General features: G+C 38.8%; 1 long non-coding RNA gene across 1 annotated transcript in view; it reads left to right on the top strand.

Moving 5' to 3' along the window:
- Positions 1-895: 895 nt before the first annotated feature.
- The window catches only part of LOC109247330 (uncharacterized), a 44688-nt gene continuing 19085 nt past the window's right edge, over positions 896-26498 (top strand). Inside the window, exons 1-2 of the long non-coding RNA XR_002071697.2 lie at positions 896-4687; positions 20696-20846. This is a non-coding gene — a long non-coding RNA (uncharacterized LOC109247330). The remainder of the gene's footprint in view (positions 4688-20695; positions 20847-26498) is intronic.

Genomic DNA, 26498 nt, shown 5'->3' with positions numbered 1-26498 from the left:
CATTTGAACACATACTGGGCTGAGGATTTTGACACTCAAAATTCTCCTGAAATTTTCTTGCCTAGGGAGGTAGTGTCTGCCTCATACCCTTCCTCTAAGTAATGCTCTTCTGCATAAAAACTCTGTAGTTATTGAACCTAAGGTGGTTGCCTCATAACCTAATGTTAGTTTTTCTCACAACCCAACCTCAGGCCTTGTCATTCCTTCTAGACCTAAAATGAGAATTTTTTTTTTTTAACAACATAGCACAGTTTGAGAAGCTCAAGACCTGCCTCCAGGAGGAAAGTGCATATAGAAAAGGACAGAAGAATTGACTAATCTGTATCAGCAGATGCAATTGTGTGGAATTCTAAAGGTTCTGTAGCAAGGGAAAAAACTATATGGTGGACCAGGTCAGAGTCATTTATGTGGGTCCACTTACCTGGAAGTTAGATGTAAATGTTATCTCCAGGACCTGGAAATGCACTAATAGTCTACTAGGTTTCTTAATTGAATTCTATACTCATACATAGAACTCACTTGGCATATTGCAGAGGACAGAGTCTAAAGGCTTAGGAAGATGGAAATATTGGAATAAATATATTATAAATAAAAGTGCTTAGCCACTGCCTTGTCTTACCCTTTGGGAGGACCCAGAGGACCCATCATTCACCAAAGCATTAAGAAATGCATCAGGGGTGCCTGGGTGGCTCAGTCGGTCGAGCATCTGACTTCATCTCAGGTCATGATCTTATAGTTTGTGAGTTCGAGCCCCTCATTGGGCTCTATGCTGACAGCTCAGAGCCTGGAGCCTGCTTCAGATTCTGTGTCTCCCTCTCTCTCTATGCCCCTCCCCTGCTCATGCTTTGTCTCTCTATCTTTCAAAAATAAACATTAAAAAAATAATAATAAAAAAAGAAATGCATTGGTGTGAGGGATAACAGTATGGAAAGATCTATGAGGGCTCCTCTTGGATCAGAGGTAATGAAGGGGATGATGCAATGCAATTGGGTACACTGATCTTAATGTGACTAGTAAGAATTGCAGAATTATAGAGGACATTACTAGCAATTAATTGTAGAAGAAGTGGTGGATGCTATTGCTATAATAAGCCATAGGACTTGAATGGTAATCATGGAATTTGGATTTGAGGAATCTGTGACAATGTTTAATTGATGAGGAAGTCCCTAGTAATAAAATATATGGCAGCCTACTAATAGACTGTTTGACATATAGAAGAGGAAAAAGTTTTGGCCCACAGTAAAGAAACCTAATTCAAATTTTTGAAGTGGATTTCATGCCTTCTATACAATTTCTAAATTTGTTCAAATCTAAATTGGTTCAAATACCTCAAGTCTCTTAACTAAGGAGAAGTCCAGGTCTCTTTGTAGAAAGACATTATAATTTGGAACTATCAATCCTGTAAATCTTTTCCCAAGACTCCCCTGGGAGATCTGAAGCCATTTATTATGGTGACTGTGCATTGAGCCAAAGGTAAATGCCCAGATTTTCTGGAAGTTATTAGGTATCGTCCATGAACTGAAGCTAATCTGTCAAGACCCCAAATAGCTTTTTGTTTTCAGAAGCAGAAGGTCTGGGGATAAATACTATGATTATTTCCTCATTCAGAAAGTTTAGGGGAATTAATTTTCAGGAAGAGGCAAAATACCCATATTGACATTTTGACCTATGAAGTGGGGAGATATTATGGTAGAAAAGATTGAATAGAAATCCCTGAAACTGCCTCCAACCCTTCCCTCCTTCTTCCCATAAGATCAAAAGTGATATTCAATTTCTGGAGATATTGAGAGATTAGTATCACTATACAAATTTTGAGAAATAAAATGGTTACGCTTGCCATATATTACTTAACATTAGCCTATTTGACTGATACAAAAGCCAGATGTATTATGGAGAATAATAGTAGCCTATAGCAAACTTAATCATGTAGTGATTATATTTGCAGCTGTGCTGGGATTCTATTTTAATAAGTGAGGGAGATCAGAAGCAGTTTGCATTTACATGGCAGAGACTACAGTATACCTTCAGTATTTTGCCCAAGGGCTGTGTCACTCTCTTACTCTATGTTATAATCTAGATGGGTCTTCATCATCTTGTTATTTTACTGAACATCTCACTTATCTACTATACTACATAATGGTGACACTGTTAGCTGGGTCTGGTAAGTAGGAAGTATAAAGCACTCAAGATATCTTAATAAGATGTATGCATTCTAGCGGTTAAAATCTGTTATGTTTCAGGGTCTAAAATATGAGTTGTATGGTAAGCATAATGCGATCTCTTTTCTGAACTAGCTGCTACACCTTACACGACACTCACCACTTAGAAAATGGTCTGCATCTAAAACCAGTTAGGATTCTGCAGCCAATGCATATATTTGGGGATGGTCCTCTCCCTCATTTATTGGCAAATCATAAGGTTACAATTTTTGAGTGGGACCTCTAGGAAGAAAGGGCTCTGTGGCAGGTCTAAGTTGCAATGCAGGTTACTTTGCTATCTGGACCTAATAATATGGGACACTATAAATAAAGGAAGTATTTGTGGCAGAGAGAGATGCTCTTTGAGCCTCTGGCAAATTCAGTACGAAGATCACAGCACAGGGTTCTGGAATGAGGCCATGTCCTTCTTTACTGACAAATATTTTCCATTTGAAAAATAACTCCTGGCTTGCTAGCTGGTTCTGATGGACACTAACCATTTGACCATGGGATATAAAATGACTATGCAATCTGAACTTCACATTATATATAAAGTATTATTTGACCAACAGAATTTAAAGTTGGACATAAACAATAAAATTGAAATAGTATCTGCACATCCAGTCCTGAGCATATTCATCAATCTTCAGGAGCAGATTCATATTGTATTTGCTTCTCTTGTTTTGTCATCTTTTCCTCATCCACACTGATGATTGCATGGAGAGTTCAAAATGACTACTTAATTGTGGAGGCAAAGCATGGGCCTGATTTATGGATAGATCTCCATGCTTTGCTGGCACCAGATGAAGAAGGACAAACATTACACAACAATCACACTCAGTGGTGACCTTGAAAGACATGTATGATGGAGTCATTATTACTCCATGATAACGTTAACAGCTGATGGGATTTCATAGGTCTCCCAAGATGAGAACATGTAGTTTTCAACTGGATGAAGGAAAAAAATGAATGGTGAGGGGCAAAACATGTAGGTTTTGTTGAATATATTCCATGTGAAATTACAGATCAACTTTCACCCTTCTAAATTTTGAACTCTTCCCTGGAAGAATGGTTTGTGTGGGCTACATCCCAGGCTTCTCTGGCTTTCAGCTGAGGATGGCCAGTAGAGATCCCAGGCAGGCGATCAGAACGAGGGCGAGCATTTATTCCCATGGCTCTTTTCTTGTGAAATCATTGCAAATTAGTTTAAATTTGACTCAACATCACTGTTTATTTCAAGGTAATTTAACTTTTTTCTATATGACTCTTTCCTTTTATGTCCTGATAACTGGTCCTTTCCCTTGTCCTTTTAGGCCTATGGGTAATGATAGCACTGTTCTAACCAGTTCTGAGTTACTGCACAACACTTCTTGTTCAGAACCACCCTACCTACACCTTTGTAAGTAGGACCTTAATTAAAAAAAATCCTCTAAAAATGTCCAATTTGAGAGTGCCATCTGTTTCCTATAGGGAAATACACCTTGGGCAGTCTTCTTCCCTCTTAACTCCACTCTGTTCCTTATTTAGAGCTCATGCATTTTCAAGTGACAAAAATATTCCAACTAACCTTGCTTAAGCTGAAAAAGCATAGGGATTTATTGCATCACTAGAAAGTCCAAGGGATAATTCTGTCACCAGGCATGGTTGATTCCAAGAGCTCACATGATGTTGGCAGTGTTCTCTCCTCTTGGCTTTAGTTTGTGTTGCTTTCCTTTTTTAGGCAAGTCCTTTCCACAAAGTGACAAATATGGACACTGGCTGTTCTGGCTTACGGTGGCTTTACAGATTACAATCCTAGGAAAAAGAGCGTGAGAGATACTGCAAACATCCTAACACACATTGTGATGTGATTCCAATGGTGAACTGTTGGGTGTAGTTGAGGTGGCTTTCCTGGCTGTCATGTTGGCACTCACATAGAATAAATGAACAAACTCTGCAGTCTGGCAGAGGAGTGGCTGTGAATGGAAAAGAACATTGCCTGGATCAGAGGAGGGCCATCTCCCAGCTCTCCACTGGAGCTGATTCTCTTTGAAGTATATACTTGAAATCAAGGAAGAATGTTGATAATAGAGGGTATAGGGCAAGCTAAAGGCCAGCTTCTCTTTTAACTGGAACACTCCTCTTGCTAGAATAGTGTCACTTGTCTGCCTCAGAAGAAAAACTGTTTTGGTAAATCCATTTGGAATGGCCTCTCAGCCTCAATCAGATCACCAAACTCAATAATATTGTGAAGAGGGATTCTCTTGGGTGAACAGTGAAATGGAACTGTTCAAAAGACTTCATAAAAGGCACAAAAGCCCTTTGCCAACCTTGCATGTCTCTCTTTTTGGTAACCTTGCTGCAAATATAACTTGGAGCAGTTTGTATGAATCTTTGGGGTGACAATGGATGTAAGGAAACAAACTTGTCTGGGATAGAGGATGTATTGCACCTTCTGTGATATGAAATGCATAATACGGCTGGATTATATCAGCAGAGGGAACAGATAGGTAAGGTGGAGTGAGCTCCTGAAGGGAACGGCCCCCATTGGCATAGTTGGTAGAGCCATGGAAAACCTTTGGGATTTCTTATCCAAGCACAATGTGAGAGTGGCAGGCGTGAAAGACAGCTTTGGCTATGGTGTTAGTAGATTGGTGTTATAGCTGTTTATGAAAGAAGTGCCTGGGGTCTAGACAAGGGAATTCACAGTTTACTGGAGAGAAAGTAAGACAAAGAGATAAAGAAACCGCTCTGTGCTGAAAACAGAATAATATATGCTAAGAAGTGGTAGATAGAATTCATTTGCCTTTTAAATTCTTGTTTGCACACATCGAGCCAGGAACCAAAGTAGTATAAAAATACAAATTGCATCTTTCACAGAGCAGATAACATTTTGTGACTGGAGATTTTGGCATGTTTTATTCAATAGATATTGGTTAAATTCTTTATTATTATGTACTTAGTACCTACTCTGAAAATTAGTGTGATATAATGGAAAAATATGGATTTTGTGTCTGGCAAGGTGGGTTTTAGATACCTTTTCTGTCACTTAACTAGCTTTGTGCTTTTGGCCAAATTTCTGAACTTCATGCATAAAACGCAGCACACAGTTCCCACCTGCTAGGATTGCTGTAGATATTAAATCAGGTAATGTGGACAAAGTGGCTGGCACAATGGTTGTTATACGAGCAAATGGTTGCTGATATTACTACCAAATCCTTAATTAGAAGAGATCCATTCAAAGCAGGATGGCATCATAGCTCTGGTTAGTTGACATGTATATCAATATTTACGCCTACCCACCTTCCCATTTTAAATTGTTTAAACTAATCGAGCATGTTAAGGTTCACCGTCTTTCACTTTTTAGCCTACTTGGGAAAGGGGTTTGTCCAAGGGGTTTTTCTGTGGTCTGGTTTCATCCCCCACGGGGATCAAAAGGTGGTATATGCTTTGCGTGTCAGCCTGGCTCACAGACTGCCCTGGAGAAGATATAGCTTACCTCTGCTGAGGTTTAGAAATTGAGACGTAGTTTGAAATTTCTGATCTACACCATGGGCTTGTTCCTATACGTTTCAATAGCTCAATATTTTCATTGTGTATTTAAATGTCAACGTAGCTTGACCTCTGGATCTCCCCTCATTTTGCCACCACTTAAAGCTACGGGTGCAGACCTTGTTATTGTTTCTACATTAGCAGATGAGAGAGGTACACTTAAATGACATATTTGTTCTTTTGTTTTAATGGAATGAATTAACCTGGGGGTGGGGTGGGGTGGCGGGAAGCGCTACAACAAGTGTGCGAGCAGGGGGCATGTGTGAATCAAGGGCAAGGGTCTCTTTTTTAACGTGTATGCACATTATTTAAGAAATGAATACAGCAAATTATATCTTTCTCATTACTATGGATGCCTTTGGATTCTCCCTCAGTTTAAAATTTGACTTGTGGAAACAATATTTCAGAAGTTGGGATTAGAATTCAATATAAGTAAATACTTTTCTTGACATTTTAAAATCAGAGACAACATATGGTAACTGTTGTCTGTGGATATATTCATTTTGGAAATTTTCTGTTTGCTTTCTGCTAATTCTAATTCAGAGCTAAGTATCCTGTTCTCATTTTCTTCTCAGTTATCTTGTATTTATAACTTCTTTCCGATTTTCCTATGTATGTAAAAGAGGTATCTTGAGCCGTACATCAACACAACAGCGAACAGGGGGGCCTGGGTGGCTCAGTCAGTTAAGCGTCCGATTCTTGGTTTCAGCTCAGGTCATGATGTCATGGTTCATGGGACTGATCCCCCCCGCATCAGGGTCTGTGCTGACAACACAGAACTTGCTTGGGATTCTCTCTCTCCCTCTCTTTGCCCCTCCCCCCCAATAAATAAATAAACTTAAAAAAAAACTTAAAAAACAACAACAACAACAACAGCAAACAGGAACACAGTTGTGCAAAGCAGAAGTACCTCATTAAATTTACCTTTTTAAAAGTTATTTTTAAAAATCAATGACTTATTTTATAATGGCCTACAACTAAAAATATTAGTTTTAATTAGTAAGTGCATTTGTTTAAAATTTTTTTTTAACGTTTATTCAATTTTGAGAGACAGAGACACAGAGCACGAGTGGGGGAGGGGCAGAGAAGGAAGGAGACACAGAATCCAAAGTAGACTCCAGGCTCTGAGTCATTAGCACAGAGCCTGACGTGGGGCTCAAACTCATGAGCCATGACATCATGACCTGAGCCAAAGTTGGACGCTTAACCACTGAGCCACCCAAGTGCTGCAGTAAGTCTATTTCTTTATGTAAAACCTCCATACTAGACATTTTCAGGTTGCCAAAAACAGAGGCATGCTTAAGGAACCAAAGATCAGTGTTTATGGGGAGCATCTGTAGAAAGCGCATACAATCGCTAGAACATCATTGGCGAAGACAGGTAGCTCTGATTGTTCATCAAGTTTCAACAGCAGTTCAACAAGTTTCAACAGATGCTGAAACGGCATTTCAACAGCAAATGCTCCATCACTGCCGTAATTCAGACACTTCATCTCTGTTTCAACTCCTTCTACTTCTTCCATTAAGGACCACCTGACCCTGTTTGTGAGTTTTATCCTCTAAAGGGAGGCAACCACAGAGACGGACTATGGGAGAGAAACTGAGAGAGGAGATATGGTTTGATGCCCTTTATGAAAATTTCTGCATCAAAACACCTGGTCAGCCTGTGGCTCAGGTACTGTCCTTTGGCCTAATTAGCTGTTGGCCAGAAGAACAGGGTCATAAAGCATGAGATTACATGCCTGAGGGGCCATCTGGTATAAATTATGGTGTCTTATGCCTATTCCCTCTTTTCTTAATGGAGGACATGGTCATGCAAACTTTCAAAGCAAGATACAGTTCTCTACAGTATATGTCACGAACTCAAAATACAGAATCTATTACCTTCCAGGAACTTAAAACACACACCTTATTCCACAACCATTCAGATGATTGATATTAAAAAAGAAACCAAGAAAATAGCAAGTGTTGGCGAAGACGTGGAGAAATTGGAGCCCTTGCACACTATTTACCCCATAAAGGTTGTTGTGAGGATTACATGAGTTAATACAGCATTTAGAATAATGTCTGCAACATATCAAGCGCTCAACAAATGGCAGCTGCTCTTACAACCCGACTATGCATAAAATGTGATTTTTTTTTTCCCTAAATGAATTGAATATATCTGAGTGACTTTGGTAGGTGCGTCTTCTTTTACATCTGAGATAAGGAATTCCTTAAAAAAATTTTTTTAGGGTGTATTCATTTTTGAAAGAGAGACAGAGACAGAGTGCTAGCAGGGGAGGGGAAAGAGAGAGAGGGAGACACAATCGGAAGCAGGCTCCAGGCTCTGAGCTGTCAGCACAGAGCCTGGCGTGGGGCTCAAACCACAATCCGTGAGATCATGATCTGAACCGAAGTCAGGCACTTAACTGACTGAACCACCCAGGTACCCCTGAAATGAGGAATTTCTAATAGAAAGTCCTAATGTGCTAAATGTGAAAGAACAAACGTTCTTTGCCTTGGGAACGTAATAGGTTGGCTTCTTTAGATCAGATGCAGCCATATATAAATCCATATATTATAATCTGTTAAGTTAGCGGTATTTTTTGCTTGTAATTTTCAATTTCACCACTAAAAGAAAATATAGTTACACATTGGATACTTTGCTTTCTCAGGCTCAGTCATTAGATTTTTTCTAACTATCCTCTCTCAGTTACTCTGCGTTTGTGTTTATTGTAGAATGATTTAGTGAGCTTCTGAAACATGGTGGGGCATATCTAATTTTGCAAACCAGACCAGGCTAGACACAGAAGGATCACATTTGCATAATGGCCACAGTACAGCTAAACTTATAGCATTTTCCTTTGCATAACAATGACATTCAAATTATTATGCTGCTCAAAATATAGCAGTAAACTAACCCAGTCAGGTGTCCCAGTTTAATATAACATACTGTGGTCCTTTTCTCCCTGAACATACCTAATGATGCTCTTGTTTCTCCGATTTTTTCGTGTCGGAATCCAATAGGACATCTCACATGATTATGTGTGTGTGAGCTTGTTTGTGTATATGAGAGTCTTGTTTAAAACAAAAGAATCTGTTTTCCTGATTTGTCTTGACTCCTATTGAAATTATTTTCTCAGCTTCTATTCTTATCGATGCAATTTAAATAATTTTTAAAAGCCTAGTAAATATGTACATATGAACAGTAACATTAGCAATTTGTGTAAACAGATACTATGATTTTAGAGTGTCATGTGCTTTCAAAGTGTTCTCTTAAATTAGATATCCTGAGGATATAGCAATTGTCTTTGGCTGCCACAATGTCATGTTGTCCAGTGGTACATGGAAAAACCTAAAGCTCTAGGTCTTTGTTGGGTTTTTTTCTCTTGAATAATAGTTACAAGCATGGGATTTGGCATCCTATAGATCCAGGCCACCGCTTTACCATTTGCTAGTCATGGGACTTTGGGAAAATGAACCACTCCAACCCTCAGTTTTCTTATTTACAAAGTGGAGTCATGATGCCTATGTCTGATTACAAGGGGGTGATTATGAGGATTAAATGTGAAAGCACAGAATATGGTTTCCTTCTCGGGCTAGCTCCCCATCATGATGGCAAGATGGCCAGAAGCAGCTCCGGACTTACATCTGACTGGTTAAATAACTATGAGAAAGAGAGCTAGCCCGGTTCACAGAACAATCCCTGTGGCCAGAAGGAAGGAACACATGAAATGGCCAGGGTCTCATGCCTACTATTTTTTTTTTAAAGATTTTTTTCCCTTAAGCCGCACTGAACTATAATCTACCTGTGATAAAGTTCACCCAGTTTATGTGTATCATTTGATGAGTTTTGATGAATGTATGCTAATGTGGAACCACCACCAGATCAAGGTATAAAACATTTCCATCACCTCAACAAATTCCTCTGTGCCTCTTAGTCCCACTCTTCCCTGGTCCCAGCCCCTGGCAACCAATCATATACTTCTTGTCACTACAGTTTTATCATTTAATAGAAGTTTATACGAATTGAATCAAAGGGTCTTTTATGTCTCCCGTCTTTTATTTAGCATGCTAAGTGCTTTTCAGATTAATCCATGCTGCTGCCTATATAAGTAATTCTTTCTAGTTCTGAGTAGTAATCGATTGTATAGACACACAGCACAGTTTGCTTTTCCACCACCATCTGATGAATTTGGGTTGTTTCCAGTGTTTGGCTGTTATGAATAAAACTAGTATGAAGATTCATCACAAGTCTTGATATAGATGTATGGGTTTCTTTTCTTTTTAGTGTGTGTGTCGGTGGGGGGCGGGGGCAGGGGTAGAGTTGCGTATATACCCAGGAGTGAGATTTCTGGGTCATGTAGTAAATATGTATTTAATTTAATATAAAACTGTCGGACTGTTTTCCAAAGTAGTTACACCATATTTCCTTCTGACTAGTGATATATGAGAGTCAGTGACTGCTCATTCTTGCCCATACTTGATATTGTCAGTTTTTGGAATTTTAGGTGTTATTTTGGGTGTGTAGTGATATGTAACTGTGGTTTTCATTTGCATTTCCCTAATGACTAATGGGGCTAAGCATCCTATAATGTACTTATTGGATGGAGTTTTCTGTTTACATTTTTGATTTTTTAAAAATTGGGTTGTCTATCTTTCTAGTATCACCTTTTAAGTATTCTACATATATTCAGAGTACAAGCTCTTTATCAGATACAGGTTTTGCAAATGTTTTCTCCTACTCTGTGGTTTGTCTTTTTATATTCTTGAAGGTGTTTCTTGAAGAGTAAATATATTTCATTTAATATTAGCTATCATTTAAAAATATTTCATATTTTTTTTATACTTTACCAAACAAATCCATTCCTTCTTCAGGGTCACACAGATTTTCTCCTATATCTTATTTTAGAAGTTTTAAAATTTTATCTATCTTTACATCTATAATCTATTTTGAGTTATATGCATACTGTGTGAGATAAAGATACAGGTTCATTTTATTGCATACAATAATCCAGTGTCCCAACATCATTTGTTGAAATAGAATTATTCTCTACCAAATTACCCTAACCTCTACCTTGAAAATCAGTTAACTATATACATGTGTATATTTATATCTTGATTCCTTATTATGTTAAAATTGTTCATTTTTTCTATGTCAATACCAAACTCTCACGATTAATTATAGGTTTATATTAAGTTTTGTAATCAGGTGGTATAAGTCCTCCACCCTTATTCTTCTTTATCTTATTGTTTTAGCTATTTTTGGTCCTTTGAATTTACATATAAATTCCAGAATCAGTTTGATAATATCAGCTAAAGTCTGTTGGGATTTAGCCAAAGACTGCAGGGAAGCTACAGATGGATTTGGAGAATTGACATCTTAAAAATACAAACTTCTGATTCGTGAGCATGGTTTATTTCTCCCATTTATTTTAGCGTTCTCAAATTTCTCTCAGCATTTCTCAGAGTTATCGGTCTTATATGTATGTCGCTGGCTGTATCCTTAATATTTCAAATTTTGATATTATTATAAATTATACATTAAAAATTTTAATTTCTAGTTGTTCATTGCTAAGAAATAGAACTATAATAAATTTTTGAATTTTTATTTTATTTTTTATTTTTACATTTATTTATTTTTGAGAGACAGAGCACAAGCGAGGGAGGAGCAGAGAGAGAAGGAGACACAGAATCGGAAGCAGGCTCCAGGCTCTGAGCCGTCAGCACAGAGCCTGACGGGGGGCTCGAACCCACAAACCGTGAGATCATGACCTGAGCTGAAGTCGGATGCTCAACCGACTGAGCCACCCAGGCGCCCCAGATTTTTATATATTAACTGTGTATCTTGTCATCTTACAAGGTGCTTGATGTCACCTTGCATCAGATATTAAACTTGGAAATGTTTTCATAAATTACTTAGAATTTTGCTCATGGACAGTTATATTATCTCCTTTTCCAATCTGTATAACTTTTATTTCTTTTTCTTAAAAAAATTTTTTTAATGTTTATTCATTTTTGAACGACAGAGAGAGAGCACAAGCAGGGGAGAGGTGGGGGGGGGGGGCGCAGGGACACAGAATCCAAAGCAGGCTCCAGGCTCTGAGCGGTCAGCACAGAGCCCGATGTGGGGCTCGAACCCACGAATCATGAGATCATGACCTGAGCCAAAGTCGGATGCTCCACTGACTGAGCCACCCAGGTGCCCCTATTTCTTTTTCTTGATGTAATGCTCTTGTTAGGACATCTAACACAATGTTTAATAGAAGTGATATTGTAGATATCCTTGCCTTGTTCTCAATCTTAGAGAAGCATTTAGTTTTTTTTTACCGTTAAGTATGGAATTAGCTTTGGTTTTATATCAATGCCTTTTATCGAGTTGAGGAGGATTTCCTCTATTCCCAGTTTGTTTGGAGTTTTTACTATAAACAGGTATTGAATTTTGAAATGTGCCTGTTTTGCATCTGTTGAGATGTTCATATGAGTTTTTCTTTTTTTAGTCTCATTATATGATGACTATTTGATTACTTAAGGTATATTTAAACACTCTTGTATTCCTGAAACCATTCTTTGTCAGGATGTATTATGCAGGAATTTGATTTGCTAAAATTTTAAGGGTTTATGTATCTATATTCATGAGAGATATTGTTTTCCTTCTTGCCACATCTTTGTCTATTTTGGCTATAGGACAATGATGGCTGCATGAAATGTTTTGTGAAGTGTTTTCTTCTCTATTTTCTGGAGCAATTTGTGTAGAACTGGCATTTTTTTTTTCTTTCTTAAATGTTGGTAGTATTCACCAGTGAAGCCACCTAAGTCCTGAGATTTCTTTGTGGGAAGATTTGCAAGTAGAAAATTATTTTCTATTTCTTTTTGAGTAGGACTTGGCAGTTGGTAATTTTCAAGGTATTTGTTTATTTCACTTAAGTTGTCAAATTTATTGGTGCATAGTTGTTTATAATATTCCCAGATTATCTTTTTAATTTCTCTAACCTCTGTTATGGTATCTCCTTTTCAATTCTAGATATTTAAGTTTTTGCCATACTTTCTGTCTCTGTCTCTGTCTGTCTCAAGTGTGGCTAGGGATTTGCCAATGTTATTAATCTTAAAATAACAACAACAACAACATATGGGACTACATCAAACTACAAAAGTTGCACGGGGAAAGGAATGACCAAAGAAAAGACAACTTATAAAACATGAGAAAATATTTGCAAATCATGTACTGGATAAGGGGTTAATGTCCAAAATATATAATCAGGCATTAATATAGCCACTCCCCCTTTCTTTTGATTAGGGTTGACATGTACATCTTATTACATCTTTTTACTTTTAAATTGTTTGTAAGTGGATTTCTTGTAGGAAACCTATAGTTGGTTTTGTTTAGTACAGTTTGACAATCTTTATCTTTAAATTGGTGTGTTTGGGTGCTTAGGTGGCTCAGTAGGTTAAGCATCCAACTCTTGATTTCAGCTCACGGTCTCATGGTTTGGGAGATAGACCCCTGGGTCAAGCTCTGCACTGAATTTGATTTGCTAAAATTTTTATTAATAAGAGATATTAGTTAATAGTTTTCTTTCTTGCCATATCTTGGAATTCTCCCTCCCTCTCTCTCTGCCCCTCCACCTCCTCCTATGTGCGTGCACGACTTCTCTATCTCAAAATAAATAAATAAGCATTAACTTGGTGTGTTTATTTCATTTATATTTATATTTGGTCTGATTCTTCCCCTCCTCTTGGCAGTATATCTTCTATCATATTTTGAGGGCAGCAACGATTACAACTTTCTGTTAAAATTATTTCTCCTTGCTCTGATTCTAGGCTAAAGAAGCAAATTTATTATTATAAGTTTGCATTCCACTGGCTTTCTGCAGGTGTACTGGCAACAATACGATTCACGACAGTCTGACTAAAAGTTACATTTCTCATCATAGAGCTATCGATTGATATTCCTGATGACACAGTGTCTTTGTAACCAGGGTTAGCCTCGGGAAGGGAATCCCTTGGGAGTGTGCCGCTGTTCTTCAGAGCTGAGGTTTGTACCTTTGACTGTGATTATCCCCTGGAGGGCCTACCACCCTTGGAGGTCCTGAATGGGTGTTCTGCCTTCCCAGACAGCTCTATCTTTGCCGTAACTAAAACAGGACCGGGTTCTAAATGAGTGTTTCTTAAACAGTGGTCTATGGAGTATTTACATAAGAATCATCCGGGCTGTGTCTTGTAGTGTAGATTCTAGGGCACAAACTCAGGCTAATTGAATTTATCTCTGGCAGGAAGCCCCAGGAATCTGTAGTTGAACAAGCTTCCCAGGTGATTTTCATGCACATGCCATTTTAAAAGCCATCATTCAATATTATGAGCTCTGATAATGAGAGAAATGCATCCTCTGTATTTATTGTAAGAGCTCTAAATTTTACACACGTGTATTAATGCTATAGAGAGCATATACACAGGCAAAAATAAATATTAAAACATTGACATTTAGAATGAATAAAAATGGAAGTTCTGCTACATGTCTATATTTATGTCTATATTCTAATGGTTGTATTGTATTTACTCACTTTGGATTCACCCGTTCTTTTTTTTTTAAGTTTATTTTTATTTATTTTGAAAGAGAGATGCAGAGCAAGTGGGGGAGGGGCAGAGAGAGAGAGAGAGAGAGAGAGAGAGAGAGAGAATCCCAAGCAGGCTCTGTGCTGTCAGTGCAAAGCTGGACAGAGGGCTCAAACCCACAAACCGTGAGATCATGACCTGTACTGAAACCAAGAGTTGGATGCTTAACCGACAGAGCTACCCAGGTGCCCCTCGATTTTCCTGTTCTAAACCTTAGGGGAGCTGGCTAGGCTGAGGTTTATTTTCAATAATTTTATAAAAGGGAACCAACACAAATGCTTCAAATGAATTATTGGGAGTATTGTCTTTCAACCATGATATTACCCAGGCTACACCCCAGACCAATTAAATATGAATCTGGGATGGGACTCAGGCTTTAGTATTTTTAAAAGTTCCCCGTGCCATCTCAATGTGCAAAAAGGTTGAGAATGTTGCTATGGGAACAATGGTTCTCAAACTTGAACGTGCATCAGAATCACCTGGAGAGCTTGTTAAAACACAGATTCTTGGGCTCTATTTGCACATAGGTCAGGGGTGCTGGTGGTGGTGGCAGTGATTTCGTGTTTCTAACCAGCTCCCAGGTGAAGCTGATGTTAGTGGTTTACAGACCACTTACTCTCAGTAGCACCGCATTACGGTGGTGGTGGAGCCTCTCCAAACTTCCTGCCAGCTCTTCACCTGTTTTGCCTTTTACTGGTTAAAAATTTCGATTCAGCCTATGCCTATATTAATGAATCATTCCTTTGGGAATATAATAACTCCTTAAAACTGGTTTCATCCTTAGCTCTATCTTACATATTTGAGAAAGACCAATTACCACTCACTGTGTACTGCCATATCCCGATCATAAATGCTGTGACCTAAATGAATTAATATGGTCGTATTATCTTGGCCATGTGATGACCGACACGCCGACAAGTTTATTGAGCTACCTTTTCTCCTTTACTGAAAATGGTAATATCATATAGTCTCGATCCTGATTCCTACGAATGAAGGTCCTTCTTCTTTCCAGAATTAGGTCTTCCTGGAGTTCTTTGGTACCAATTCTCAAATCTCAAAAGTAGAGACAGAGGAAATAGGCATGAGGACGCTCAGTTCCAGTCTGACTTTGCCATTAAATTCTCTGTGTATGTCTAAAAAAGACATGTTCAACTTTCTGGGCCTCATGCTCTTCATCTATAAAATAAGGGGTTGGACAGGTGAATATTTTTAAGTTCTTCTTCAGTTCCAAAATTGTCTTCTCTGTAATTTTACAAACTACCAGGCCTAGAGCCAAAAGGCTACTGTGTGAGTTTGTGTTGATTCGGTAATTCCGTACATTAAAATCAAAGGTGGTTCAAATGCTTAGCTCTCTGGAGCTTTACTTGTCAGCTTTTAGGGCAGAACGAGTACAATTAAAATGGGTATGGTTTCATGGTGGCTTTGCTTCATCCTGCTGGGGCTAGGAAACCTCTCCAGAGAATCACCTCAATGATGAAAATCACCAGTTTCAATCTTCCTTTGGCAAAACAAAAGGACTCCGTTATGCTGGCAGAAATTGTATTCTTCTGTATAAAATCCTGCGTGCCAAATAAAGAAACTTGATAACATTATTGCCGGATTAAAAAAGAAAGATTAGTGATTTTTAATAAGGTTACAAATTGGAGCTTCTAATCTGTTAGCCCGATGTGGAGCTGGTAGGTCATTCACAGCAAAGCTCTTGCATGGGAGGGATTTAGCATATGACTAATTTTAAGGGCTAACAACCTAGTAACACAGAAAGCTTGGGAAAATTAAAAGTATTATAGGTGTTTTAAAGAAAAAAATGTAGATTATAAAACTTTTTTTTAATTTTTAATGTTTTTATTTATTTTTGAGACAGAGAGAGACAGAGCATGAGCAGGGGAGGGGCAGAGAGAGGGGGAGACACAGAATCTGAAGCGGGCTCCAGCACAGAGCCCGACGAGGGGCTCGAACTCACAGAGTGTCAGATCATGACCTGAGCTGAAGTCAGATGCTCAACCGACTGAGCCACTCAGGTGCCCCTAAAACTAACTTTTGATTACTCAATAATTCCACTTCTGGACATATTTGCCAAGGAAATAATTAGAAATGTGGTAAAAGCTGTGTTCACGAAGATGCTGAGGATAGGGTTATATAAATATACAATAGAAAAATATTGGAGCAGCCAATATCCACTAATGGAGTAGTTAAATGAATTACTCCACCCACGGGTTTGAATAATATGAAGACATAAACTGAAATATAATTATACAAAAACATGGAAAAAATTGTTATAATATGTTAACTGATAAAACCGAAGGACAGACTATGTACCGTAGTAATCATGATACAAAATCATGAATAGTGAAAAGGTGGTAACATTATGCAATAGTTACATAAGAATCAAGAGGTTATGGGTGACTTTTCCCTCTACTTTCTCAGCTTTCCATGTTTCTGGGTTACCTTTACATCACAGTGGTTTGGAGCACAAATGTTGCCACCATATGCCTGTGTTCAAACCTGGCTCTGCTTCTTACCACCTGGGTGAATTCGTAAAATTATTAACCTCTCCTCTCAGTTTCCTCATTTCGGAAATGAGGATAATTCTAGCAACTCCTGCATAGGTTGTGAAGATTTAATGAATTTGTATAAAAATCACTTAGATCAGAGGATATGCCATGTGGCAAATATTATGTAAGTGTTCGCTCTTTATTATTGTTTAAAATAATTTATCTTATTTCATCTATAATGTCTTTTCTATTGATAGAAATATTGCACTTTTGGGGCGCCTGGGTGGCTCAGTCGGTTAAGCATCCGACTTCGGCTCAGGTCACGATCTCGCAGTATGTGAGTTCGAGCCCCGCGTCGGGCTCTGTGCTGACTGCTCAGAGCCTGGAGCCTGTTTCAGATTCTGTGTCTCCCTCTCTCTCTGACCCTCCCCCATTCATGCTCTGTCTCTCTCTGTCTCAAAAATAAATAAATGTTAAAAAAAAAACATAAAAAAAAGAAATATTGCACTTTTTTTTTAAATAAAGAGAATATAAAAGTTTCTTCCTCAAATCACTTGGCCCCTCTGACACATAAACACCAATCCCCCACAATGCAGGAAAAATTACTGGTAAGTTTATGTATTTTATACAGAATCCCTCTCCACTCAGACTCTCATTTTCTATCTTATTTCTTGGAAAGTTTCTTACAGTACACTTAGATACACCAATCGATTTACAGGTACTCACATAAATATGAGGATCAGTGATTACCACTGAAGTTGAAATAAGATCTTTGACTTCTTTTTGCTTGAGTCTCTGAAATCACCAGAGTTCATAGCACCCAAAGACGCTATGATCTTTGTCAGCAAATAAGGAAAACTTACTTTTTTAAACAACAGTCTGTTATAAGCAATTTTATTTCAGAAATTGTTGGGAGCTAGAATCTGACTTGACTTTTTCTAAGACTCCTTGGCACGGAATTTGTTTCCATAGTTATGAGGCAATACAGAAGAACCAAAACTCAGACTCATTAAAAATCAGATAAGCAAAAAACTTTTAAGTAAACTTTTAAAATGAGAAAATAGTTGGAATATTTGGAAGTGGATGAGACCTAGATATTGATAAATATTAGTAGTGACATGTAGATATTCCTAAATATTTAGTTAAAAAATTTTAATTTTTTTAGTATTTATTTATTTATTTATTTATTTTAACGTTTATTTATTTTTGAGACAGAGAGAGACAGAGCATGAATGGGGGAGGGTCAGAGAGAGGGAGACACAGAATCTGAAACAGGCTCCAGGCTCTGAGCTGTCAGCACAGGGGCCCGATGCGGGGCTCGAACTCATGGACTGCGAGATCGTGACCTGAGCCGAAGTCGGTGCTCAACCGACTGAGCCACCCAGGCGCCCCTAAGTTTTTAATTTTTTTAAATGTTTATTTATTTTTGAGAGAGAGAGAGACAGAGTGTGAGCAAGGGAGGAGCAGAGAGAGGGAGAGGAGACACAGGATCTGAAGCAGGATCTCTGAGCTGTTAGCACAGAGCCCAACATCGGGCTAGAACCCACGAACTGTGAGATCATGACCTGAGCTGAAGTCGAAGGCTTAACCGACTGAGCCACCCAGACACCACTTAGTTAAATATTTTAAAGTGGAAGAAAGTTCCTAGGTCCACGACTACTTTGTCCCTAATACAGCTCCTCACAGGTGACAATTTTTTTTTTCACTTCTTACTGTTATTACTTCCATATACTTAAATAATGTGCTGGTACTTCTAGGTCTTGATTTTTTTCTAATCTGACGAACTGTTTTACCTAGCAAGTTAGTGCATTCGTATATGTGATGACTGTATATTTGAAATGAATTGCACAATCTTATTTTGTGTTCTCTTTCTCCATGCTTTCCCCTCCCTCCATCAGTTTCTGTCTTTTTGGATTTATCAAGATTTTTAAAATTCTCTTATTTGCTTTAGTTAGTTTAGAAGTTATGAAGTATATGTCTGCTGGGAATTTGACTTAACTAACTTAAATTGATCGATTTTTAAATGTGAAGGAGCGCCTGGGTGGCTCAGTCAGTTAAGCGTCCAACTTCGGCTCAGGTCATGATCTCCCGGTTTGGGTTTGTGTCAGCTGTGCTGACAGCTTAGAGCCTGGAGCCTCCTTCGGATTCTGTGTCTCCCTCGCTGTCTGCCTCCCCCCCACCCCATGCTCTGTCTCTCTCTGTCTCTCAAATATAAATAAACATTAAAAAAAAACTTTAAATGTCAAACCGAAATTTTAATTTGCCTACAAACCCAATTTTGTCATGATATAGTATTCTTTGCATACATTGCTGTTTCCGAGTTGCTAATACTCCAGAAAGTTTTCTATCTGTATTGATGAGTAAGATTGGCCTCTACTACTCTTCCCTTTTACTGACATTGTCGGGATTTGCCACCGAGGCAATACTAATTCTTAACATCAGTTGAATCAGCTGAGAAGTCAAACATTTTTTTCAGTTCTTTGGAGGAGCTCGTGTACAATTAGCATTGTCCTTCCTTAAATGTTCAGTAGAACTCAGCAGTGAAACAATTTGGACCTCGAGTTTTGTGGTAGAAAGTTTTATATTACCGACCTGATTAATTCAACATTAAACTGTTTTAAGAATTTATTTCATACAAATTGAAAAATTTTGTCCGTAGAATCTGTAATGATGTTATGCATTTTCAGGACTGAACTGTGCCTCCCTCTCTTTCTCCATCAGCCTGTTAATGTTAATAGTTTTATCAGTTACTTTTGACTTTGTGACCCTCTGTATTATGTATTTGTTTTCTATTTCATATGAATATCATCTCTTTCTTTGAACTGATTTTCCTCTAACTTCTTGTGAGGGACTCCTAGCTCCTTTATTTAAGGCTGTGCACTTCACTCTACATAGTGATTTCGCTGCAACCTGTGAATTTTGTCAGGAAGTATTTTCAGATTTTACAAAGAAATTGATCATGAAGCAAGAGGTGGACTGTAGATGCTAAGACCTATTTCCTGATCACCCTTCAAGAAGAAATCATTGATCCCCTCATTTGCTGAGAGTCTTCTGGCAGAAGGCCTAAAGCTTAAGGCCCCTTTCCTGTACTGCCTTTCCTGGTGAGCGTGCCTCACTCAGGGTTATGCTTCCTTCTTTGGGGACTCTGCACCTAGTACCTGACTGAGGTAGGCTAGAAATTCCTGACCCTCCATGTTTATAGCCGCTCTGTCAACAGTAGCCAAGTTATGGGAAGAGCCCAAATGTCCATCAACTGGTGAATGGATTAAGAGGGGGTATATATATATACACACACATACATATACAATGCTACTTGGCGATAAAAAAGAATGAAATCTTGCCATTTGCAACAGTGTGGATGCAGTTGGAGGGTGCTATGCTAAGCGAAATAAGCCAGTCAGAGAAAGACGGATATCACATGATTTCACTCATATGTGGAATTTTAGAAACTTAACAGATGATTATAGGGGAAGGGAAGGAAAAATAAGATAAAAACAGAGGGGGAGACAAACCATAAGAGACTCTTAAATATACAGACAGCAAACTGAAGGTTGACAGGGAAGAGAGCGTGGGAGGGTGGGGAAAGTGGGTGATGGGCATTAAGGAGGGCACTTTTGCAGATGAGCACTGGGTGTTATATGTAAGAGATGAACCACTGGATTCCACTCCTGAAGCCAAGACTACACTGTATGTTAACTAACTTAAGAATATGTTGAAAGAATAATAAAAATAAATAAATACATTCCTGACACTCCCCAGTTTGGGACAACACTTACAGGTCAGCTTCAGAACTCCCCCTAGAGTCTGCTCAGGTCTCCGTTGAAATTTCCCAGGTATACTTCTTCAGTCCGATATTGTTTTCTTCTCTTTATTCCCACAGGTATTGATCCCAAGAGTTTTCTAAAAATCCCCTGGAGGGGTAATCTCTGTATCATTCTTTCTCTCAGGGAATTAGACCTTTGAGAGAAGACTTTCTGGGAGAAATGATATTCAAGCTGAGAACTAAAGTAGCTGTCTAGAAGATAGGTGCGGTAAGTACCAACAGCCAGCTCACTGGGTGGGGAGGAGAGGCGTGTGCATGTGTAGGTGTGCTAAAGTGGAGTGGTGGTGGGGAAGCATGGCGGTATGAGAGAAAGAGCTAGAAAAGCATGCTTACCTAAACCACGGAGGGGTTTAAAGTCTACCTTGAGAAGTTTTGGGCCTTCCATCCCATTAGCAGTCCTACAGTTGTAGGTCCTGGGCACGGTTCATTGATTGGAAGGGCTAGGTGGGAACTCTTTGCCAGATAGAATTCAAGAATATACGTGGAGCCAAGTTTCATTCAAATAGTAAAGATATTACCATTTCTTGAAGTATGATAGCACTTAGCCAACAACAAATGTTTGCAGATAGAAATGATCACTAAGTGATTCCAGAGTGTTTAACTATCCACTTCCTCATTAGAAGTCCATTTCACTGTTGACTTACCCAGCAGGATTTTGGAAAATGTTTTTACTCTATTGGGAACATGTAGCCTTCTATTCTTATGGCTTGCAGGCAAATGGCACCCACAGGGAAAATTCTGCACATTGTCAGTTCTCAGATATGCAACCAGCTCACTGCTGTGCTTTATTAAAGGCATAAATCTGAACTTGTGCTGAATATGTACAAAGGAAATTTGATTTGTTCATCTTTATAACATCAAAGAGTTACTCCAGTTCCAAAGGCAGCCTATTTACTGTCTCATTAAAGGATCAGCACCACAGTAATGTTTTCCAATAGGTGGTGTCACTGACAGCTTGGAGTTCCCTAGGTTTTAAATGCACTGGAGAGGGGCGCCTGGGTGGCTTGGTCGGTTAAGCATCCGACTTCGGCTCAGGTCATGATCTCACAGTCTGTGAGTTCGAGCCCCGCGTTGGGCTCTGTGCTGACAGCTCAGAGCCTGGAGCCTGTTTCAGATTCTGTGTCTCCCTCTCTCTGTGACCCTCCCCCGTTCATGCTCTGTCTCTCTCTGTCTCAAAAATAAATAAACATTAAAAAAAAATAAACGCACTGGAGAATGCAACATGATCCTATAGAAAATTCAAGCTAATACCTATTTCTTCAATTGTCAATAATTTATCAGCTATGGAAAAAGCACTGATTTTTTATTATTATAAAAACACAGTAAAAAAATTAAGCTTTTTGGTTAGGAGAAAACCTCTCTAAGTATTCAGAGAATCCACGTAGAAGTAGGTGGCAGAGGGAGAACGGAAGGGGAGGGGGTGAGGAAAGTAAAAGAATATCTACCTTTATTTGACTGGAGAGAAAAATAATGATGTTTTTATAAAGATTTGAATAAACACTTCAAAGATCTGCCACCAGCAAGAAAGGTCAATAGAGTCCCTTTGATAATGGATTCAGCTGAAAGTAGCAAAACCTGTTGCATAAATACAGGACTTCAAGAGCAGTATTGCAACTCCTGAATGACAGGTTGTTAACCTTACCAGTTCAGTGTATCCAGGAGAAAACAATGTTTGTGTATGGAGTTTCATCAAAACAATTGGCAGGGACAGTGATATTTTTCGGTGTAGCTCGACACAGGGAAGTCATTTCTTGCCCATGTAGTAATCCAGTGAGGACTGGTCATATGTTCCCACATACCTGTAGTGGAGGCTGGGAGGTGTAATCTGTGACTGGGAACCCACTTTGCAATGTCACCTCTGTATACTCTGGTAACTTTGGGGTCAGTTAACTCTCTTCCACATGAGCCATCACTGTACTCAGAAAATTGGAACAGATCTCTTTTGATTGGTTTTTCTGATAATTCCTGCATTGATATGCAAACACCTAATCTATATGTAATCATCTGCATTTAGGAAAAAAATGATTATGTTCAGTTCAAATGAATAAAAATTGTTGTATTAAATATTATGGGGATCTGATGTTGTTGAGGTTCAATGTTAGATTCTGTGAATAAGATATTATTAGGGTCTTCAGGGAACTCTTAGAGAATATATTCTAATAAAACTCAACTTCAATAAAATGTAGTAAGTGCTAGTTTCTTTTAAGAGTGCTAGATGTTTATTCTTCCTATGGCTGAAATAAGGAATCATTCATTAGAGGATTGTCAGAAGCTCAGATACAATTGTACTGACATTTGAATAAAGTTTTTTGGTGTCATGTGTCAAATGAAACAAACTTGATAAGATTTCAGTATATCTCCTACATACACACACACACACACACACACACACATACACACACACACACACACACAGTGGAATATTACTTGATGATCAAAAAGAATGACACCTTGCCATTTGCAACGACGTGGATGGGGCGAGACTGTATTTTTTTTTTTTTTAATTTTTTTTTTCAACGTTTTTTATTTTATTTTTGGGACAGAGAGAGACAGAGCATGAACGGGGGAGGGGCAGAGAGAGAGGGAGACACAGAATCGGAAACAGGCTCCAGGCTCCGAGCCATCAGCCCAGAGCCTGATGCGGGGCTCGAACTCACGGACCGTGAGATCGTGACCTGGCTGAAGTCGGACGCTTAACCGACTGCGCCACCCAGGCGCCCCATGGGACGAGACTGTATTATGCTAAGCAAAATAAGTCAGTTAGAGAAAGACAAATATCATATGATTTCACTCGTATGTGGAATTTAAGAAACACAACAGACCATAGGGGAAGGGAAGGAAAAATAAGATAAAAACAGAGAGGGAGGCAAACCATAAGAGACTCTTAAATACAGAGAACAAACTGAAGGTTGCTGGAGGGGCTTTGGGTGCAGGGATGGGCTAGATGGGCGATGGGCAGTAAGGAGGGCACTTGTTGGGCTGAGAACTGGGTGTTATATGTAAGTGATGAATCACTAAATTCTCCTCCTGAAACCGTTATTACTCTATGTGTAAACTAACTTGGATTTAAACAAAATAAACAAAAATTAAAAAAAAATTTAGTATGGTTCTAACATGTAACCATGTAGAGAATTTTATATTGCATTGAAAATGTCTGATTTTGAAAAAATTTTTTTAACATTTATTTATTTTTGAGACAGAGAGAGACAGAGCATGAATGGGGGAGGGTCACAGAGAGAGGGAGACACAGAGTCTGAAACAGGCTCCAGGCTCTGAGCTGTCAGCACAGAGCCTGACGCGGGGCTCAAACTCACGGACCGCGAGATCATGACCTGAGCCGAAGTTGGCCGCTTACTGACTGAGCCACCCAGGTGCCCAGAAAACGTCTGATTTTGAAGAAAACTCTTCTCAGTTCTGTCTTTCCAAAGTGGAGGAGCCGCAGACTGGGACGAGCCAATGTGATTTTTATTCCATAATATACCACATGCAGTCAGTCTTCTGACAACTAATAATTGATATTTGGCCTTACTGAGCTCTAGGTCAAGAAGTTTTCCATAGCACAGAGGAGTTTGACGTGCCACATAACAGCACAACCACAGCATATACAATCAATGCTTCGTCTTTCTTGTATCATTACTTGCTATGTTCTTCAGTGCCCTCCACAGCCCAGAATTACTACCCCTAATTCCACCTCTGTGCTTTTTGATAAAGAATCAGACACATTTTTGGATCTTCAGATGGAATTAGTTATTGTAATGGAAAGAAATTAAGCCCCAAAGGCCTGGGTCTGCCATTGGGTGACCTGAAATATGCGTTTCACCATTCAGTGCCTTAGTTTCCTCATGTGTGAGAGTCTCACAGTCATGAAGCTACAATTTTCTACACATTTTGTTTAGTGAGTCTATTACTCTAGTATATTTCTGTATAATTATGTTGTCTATGTAGGGAATTCCAACGTAAAAAAAAAAGTCCATTGGATATAGGCTATAGCCTTTTTGTTATTTAGATACAACCTACCTACTTGTTCAATTTGGAAATCAGTTGTTCACACTACCTTCGTTTATGTCTTTAGCTTCTTCTGTGCTGCATCTTTCTTATCTCCGTAAATACAAATTATCGACTACCTGAAACTAACTCCATAAGCTATGAGCTTAAAAATTGCACAATTCTTCTGTTTGGCAGTACTCGAAGGAGGAAGATAATGTATTGCAAATAAATAGGCTTGGTTTTGGGACTGCTTCCAATTTTGAATCCTTGGCAATGTTGGACTTCCACTGGAAAATAAAATTAGCCAAAGCTCTAGCTCAAAATCTTTTGAAAGATAAAGCTCTGGGGATCACTCTAATGTATTCAAGGTGTCCATGTGCCTTGAGTATGGCTAATAATAAGCTCCCTGGAAAATATGATGAAGATGCTGGCAGGTTATCAAAGTTCAACAAAAATCAACTGCATGCACATCTAAGGCTACCATTTCCAAAACAGATCAGTGGATTTTAGGTTTATTGTTTCATCTGGAATGTTAAGTTTGGGAGTGTGGGAGGCATTTTTCATCATCATAGGGAAGAGGACAATAAGCCTCGCCTCCCATATTCAGTGTGTATCCGCTTACTGTTTTATCTTAGCATCTGAAATTCAAAGTAGCTTCCTCCAAAGGAAAAGGCCACCCAGGAGCTGGAATGAAACGAGCACGAGGAGGAATTTGCGGTGAAATTTGGCCACAGTCCCTGAAAGCCCCCTTCCTGCATTTTTTCAGAGCGTAGGGTAATATTTGAGTGTCTGTAACGTGATAGATGTTCTACCCCCCCCAGACTCAGTCTTGGGGAATTCTTCTCGGAGTGATTGGACTTCAGAAGTGAATAAAGGTATTACTTGCCTATTCCAAAATTCAGAGACACTGATGAAAATATTTCAGATCATAAGAATTTCCCTAGTAATCCAGCTACATATCAGGTTCATAGAAAAGGGTTTAATTTTCATAACTGAATAAACTCCCTTTCTATTCAGGAATTATGTAACTTCCAGCCGTCGTTTTTAACTAAGGAGATGAAATGAAGGTTGAATCAAAGTCATCTGTAACACTTTCTCAACTCTCACCTCCTCTCCTCTCAACAGGCCCCATTGTCTCCCCAAGAGAAATTCTAGCACATTCTTGCCCGTGAGGCAGCATGGTTAGAAACTGCCACTGGGATCAATAGTTACTTATAAGAGTGGCTTGTATCTCCCGGATGCTGGAGTGGGAAAAATGTTGAGAAATAGCTCTGCTGTCTTAGAGCAACATTTCTCAACAGTGTCCTTAGCCCTTCGAGGATCTGTGAAGTTAGTAATGGAGACCTGCAGGCGATGTTCATTATTTTTTAAAGCAACCTTATGGAACCTTTCTATCCACTGACAATGAAGCTGCTCTAGCTGCTGGCTGAAACCTGGTCTCTTGTCTTCAAGCTAAAATTATATCAAGTCATGGTGATGAGATAACTATAGCAAGCTATGTGGAAGCTCTGATGAACATTTACATGTTCCTTGATGAATAAGAATGGAAAAAAGTGACCTGCTATTTAATTACGTCTAGTCATTTCACAGACTGTTTCAAAACATGGGACATATAGAAGAAAAGTAATTAAAGGGCACGTGGCACTAAAATGTTTGGAAACCACTGACCTCAAATGAAGTAAGATTCAGCACAGGGGAAATATCTGTTGATTTCTCTTTAATCAATAGCTTTCTTATTGATAGTAACATCTATAAATACATCTCTCCCCCCACTCCCCCCGTACATATACACAGATTTGTACTTTGTTCTATAATTGGTAGGACTGAAGAAAGAAGAACAGACCTACTAATTAAGGATAGAACTCTTAATATA

The sequence above is a fragment of the Panthera pardus genome, unplaced genomic scaffold (genome assembly GCF_024362965.1).
Source record: "Panthera pardus isolate Hobbes unplaced genomic scaffold, ASM2436296v1 HiC_scaffold_13, whole genome shotgun sequence".
Lineage (NCBI taxonomy): Eukaryota > Metazoa > Chordata > Mammalia > Carnivora > Felidae > Panthera > Panthera pardus.
This window is presented reverse-complemented; position numbering and strand designations above follow the sequence as displayed.